General features: G+C 43.4%; 1 non-coding gene across 1 annotated transcript; it reads right to left on the reverse strand.

Annotated features, from left to right (window-relative positions):
* Window positions 1-1,883: 1,883 nt before the first annotated feature.
* On the reverse strand, window positions 1,884-1,955 carry TRNAT-CGU. The gene has a single exon. It is a non-coding gene; the product is annotated as a tRNA-Thr (tRNA).
* Between the last annotated feature and the right edge of the window lie 3,032 nt (window positions 1,956-4,987).

A 4,987-nucleotide genomic window follows, 5' to 3' on the forward strand; every position in this document is an offset into this window, starting at 1 on the left:
GTTTTCTTTGTGGTTCTTAATCAAGCTCCTGTGTAGGTTCATCCTGAGATGCAGCTTAAGGCCAGTTTCCCCAACGTAACAACCTTTGTCACATGCTGAACACTGTATCATGTACACCACGTTAGCAGATGTAGATGAGTATGATCCCTTAAATGGTAAACGCTTTGTTATTGTGACTTGCTGTATTCTTGTCACATATATGTTGGCAAAGTTTGCAGCGGGGTTTATTGCATTGTACTGTGCCATTCTGTGTCAGTTCCTGTTCTGGGGTCAGCTTACTGCGTACCAATCTTCTTCTCTGGTTCAGTGGTTGCTTGAAATTACAGAACTAATATCTGGCTTAATTGAAAGCATTCTGAAGTCCCTTGTTATCCACACTGAGAGCTTTATACAGGACACCACAGATTTCCTGAACAAACTAAGCCAAATCACTAACCTACCTGCTAATACTATACTTGTCACCTTGGATGTGGAGTCTTTATATAGTAACTTCCCCTATAAAGATGATATTGAGGCCTGCACCAAATTCCTCTCCTCCCACAATATTACACAAAATTATGATAGTGAAACCAAATCATCTCCAAAATACGCCCCTTCCTCACCAATGAAACCGCTAAATTACTCATCCACTCACTTGTTATATCTCGTCTTGACTATTGCAACTCCCTCCTCATTGGCTTACCGCTACACAGGCTATCCCCCCTTCAGTCTATCATGAATGCAGCTGCTGGACTCTTTCACCTAACCAACCGTTCAGTGTCTGCAACCCCCCTTCTGCCGATCCCTGCACTGGCTTCCAATAGCCCAAAGGATAAAATTCAAAATATTAACAATCACTTACAAAGCCATCCACAACTCTGCCCGCCGGATATATCTCAAACCTTGTCTCAAAGTATCAGCCTAACCGTCCCCTCCGCTCTTCCAAAGACCTTCTGCTTTCCAGTGCCCTCGTCAACTCCTCCCATGCTCCCCTCCAGGACTTCACTAGAGCCTCTCCCATCCTCTGGAACTCTTTACCCCTGTCCGTCTGTCGCCCACCTTCACTGCCTTTATGCGATCCCTTAAGACTCATCTCTTCAGGGAAGCCTATCCCACCTCAACCTAACCGCTCAACCATCATGTTCTCAAACAATTCATCCCCACACAGCTCCCTCCTCATGTATCACTTCCTCCCTCCCTTTAAGATTGTAAGCCCTCACGGGCAGGGCCCTCCTTACCATCTTGTCTTGAATTGTATTGTAATGTCTTACTTATATTGTAAAGCGCTGTGCAAACTGAGGGCTTACAATCTTAAAGGGAGGGAGGAAGTGATACATGAGGAGGGAGCTGTGTGGGGATGAATTGTTTGAGAACATGATGGTTGAGCGGTTAGGTTGAGGTGGGATAGGCTTCCCTGAAGAGATGAGTCTTAAGGGATCGCATAAAGGCAGTGAAGGTGGGCGACAGACGGACAGGGGTAAAGAGTTCCAGAGGATGGGAGAGACTCTAGGAAAGTCCTGGAGGTGAGCATGGGAGGAGTTGACAAGGGAGCTGGAAAGTAGGAGGTCTTGGGATGAGCGCAGCCGACGGTTAGGGTGATACTTTGAGGCCAGGTTTGAGATGTAGCCGGGGGCGGAGTTGTGGATGGCTTTGTAAGCGATTGTTAATATTTTGGATTGTATCCTATGGGCGAGTGGAAGCCAGTACAGGGATACTTATAAATAACTCAGAATAAATACTGGTGGGGTATACCAGTAGTGACTGGTTTCTGTTCCAATGATCATTGCTTAGAACCACATTCTGATCCATTAGCCAACTGCATATGCAAAATCTCAATAACACATAAGAGATATATATGCAGTCTTTTATAGGCACATGAAATATTTTTAAGAAAAGGTACCTTCAGGCACAGACGGGGATTGAACCCATGATCTTTGGTTTACGAGACCAACGCCTTACCACTTGGCCACTGTGCCACACCAATGGAAGATATCTGCAGATTATCAATAATAAAGGCTTGTTTCACACTGGCACTGTGTAGTAAAGCCTGCAGCAATTCACTGTGCACACATTGATGTGTGGAGGTGGCACTTTTATTGAATGGCTCCATGTTTGTGTGTTGTGGTGCGCTGCAAAAACACGCAGTATGACCAAAATGTTCATACATTGAAGTGTGTTACAGCCCATTCATTTTGAAAGGATTGGCAGTGTGCCTCCATGCACCAAAATGCATGCATGGAAATGTGAATGATCCCTAAAGTAGTAGAGACCCTTAAGTTAGCAATGTGTATGTTCACTTTGCAAAATGAATAATAGTGAATAAAGTGAAGCCTTTTCAATACACACAGGGGCATCCTGAGGCCAGGTGTCACCCGGAGTGGATACCCGGTGACACCCCACTGTGGCGACATCGTGCGTGCACGTGACATCTGCCGGCAGGTATCTTATTGATACCTGCCGGCAGCCATCTAGGTGTTGGATGCTGGCAGAGAGAGGAGGGGATGTTCACTCGGTGGGATAAGGTAGGTATGCTTCTCTCTCCTGAAACTGTTGGGCTTTCGGTCTACGACCGAGTGCCCGACTTTTTTTACTGTATATAATGGCAATGAGGAAATGGCAAGTTGTTGGGAGTTAAAATTAGGAGAGCAGACTAGGGTGACAACACTGCTCCTCAATAGATGATGAGTGAGCATCGTCACCCTAGGACAGGAAGTGTGTTAATGGCAGGACCAACAGGTTAAAGGAAGGGGAAAACCTTAAAAAAAATAAAACTAGTCCAGCCACCATATCTAAGGAACAATAAGCCGCAATATATATATTTTTTTTTGGGTTCAGATACCCTTTAACTTTTAATATCATGCCCCCCAGTGACTTTAATTGACAGGGTTATTCACAAAAGGGTGAAGAGTTTGGAGAGGTCAGGAGAAGTGAACGATCTAGGACAACATAGCTGAACTGGAAAGTGAGCTGAATGGGAGAATTTCTCCAAATCGGCTATGTTGTCCTAGATTGTTCACTTCTCCTCCCTTCTCCAAACCCTTCTGGGGGAAGGAGAACAATCGCTGTATTACATGTTTCTGTGCAAAAATAACACATTTCCATGTACAAAATCCCCCTTTCCGCTTCATAACCACTTTTGTTATTACACAAGTTACTGACATTTTCTGTACTTGCCAAGTTTTATTGCTGTGTATTGAGCTATGTATTTTAGCTCAAAGTGCCGGGAAATGTGTACTTTTGGAGTCCCCCTTTCCAAAACCTTCATCGCTGTGCAAATTTGACCACATCAGTTAAAAAGAATGTCTAGGAGAAACCTTGCTTATATTCTTATGTCAAATGGAAACAGCCAAATTTAAAGTCTGGGGTCATTTGGTATAGTCTGAGGACAAGCGGAGGCTGTATGGAATCCCCCATTCCTCAAGAGACAGGGAGGATGGAACATACCATTACCATGATTGCCGTCATGTGTTTTACATTTGCAGGTATTGAGGTCCAATGTCGAATGAATGCTCAATGTGACCCGAGATGCTTCCTAATAATGCATTTTCAGCGTGAATTATTCACCGCTAAATATCAACCGATTCCATAACATCACATCAACCCTTCGCCCATTTTTTATTTTACAACAACTACATCATACTCGGAGCTACAGACCTTCCGCACATCTGGAATATAGTGATGCTCGGCTTACGGAAATACCTTAGATTCCTTTTCAATCCATTAAGTTATTGTAGAGACGTTTCACAGTATATCCATACGAAGTGGAACATATAATACCAAAAATGCAAGAACCCTAATGTGAGGGTCGGTGCACGGATCCTCTTGGGGGCCTCTGGGAAATTTCAGAGTTACAGTAAAAATGGTCCCATAAGAAAAACTTCAGTGAGAAAAGGCCATAAAATTATAGTACTCTGCGAGAATGGGGGTCATAAATATTTAATATTAAATCATTTAATGGAGGGTTGTAATTTAAAGCCTTGGAAAGCTTGCTCTAGTGATATTACAGCAAGAAGAACTTTCTACTCCTCGAGGAATTATTCATGAAAAAAAAAGAAAAGAAAATTAGGATGATGAAATTATCCTTAAACCAGGTTTAGCTAGAGAAAATAGGACAGGGTGACCTTAAACGGAATGTATGCTTGTATAATATATATTTTGCTCATTTGCAGCAGAAATAATTTTAAGGTGCACCTGTGCCCAGATTATGGACAATCACTTAATTATATATTATCAAGCAGTAAAAGAACTTTTAAACAAGTCCTCAATGATCTATGAAGCTGCAGCTAGCGTGGAGCAACCCATCCTCAAAGTTCACAACAGACTCTGAAGTCGGGTTTTGGTAGGCTTCTTAGGCTGGGTTCACACCTGAGCTTATTTTTTCTGCTTGTTGTTCAGCTTGTTTTTTTCGCATCTTTTAGCACGTTTTACCGTTCCTTATTTTGTCTATTTAAAAAAAAAATTAAAAAAATTTCACTTTCAAACTTCCCGCTGGCTCCGCCCCCTTACTACGCGGTCGCTCGCAAGGGTCGGAACCAGGAAGTCGGCAGCGGCCGGATGACACAGCGGGGATCGCGGACAAGGTAAGACCTGTACGCTGTATTCCCGTGTGGCTCGGGGTTACCGCTTTGTTAACCCCGATCCACACTCAGGAATACCAATGGTAACACGCGGAAAAACGCCCCAAAGAAACTCCTGTACTTCTTTGGGCGTATGGTGTTTTTCAGCGCGTTCCTACGCGCTGTAAAACGCTCAGGTGGGAACCATCCCCATAGGCAATTATTGGTTTTCACATGTTGTGAACTAGGCCTAAAAGCTTACAGCACCTGCTGTGTGTTACCATTAGATGGCTAGCAGTCTGCCAAGTTTCTGCTGCCAGAGAAAATAGGAGGAGAGGAGATGTGATTTCACTGCCTTTGTTGTGAACTTTGAATTAATTTCTCCACAATGCCTTTAGCTACAGAGGTCAATCAAGGCTTGTTTTAAAATATGCTTGTTCAATATATATATA

Source organism: Nanorana parkeri, unplaced genomic scaffold (genome assembly GCF_000935625.1).
Source record: "Nanorana parkeri isolate BGI_ZX_2015 unplaced genomic scaffold, ASM93562v1 scaffold15, whole genome shotgun sequence".
NCBI lineage: Eukaryota > Metazoa > Chordata > Amphibia > Anura > Dicroglossidae > Nanorana > Nanorana parkeri.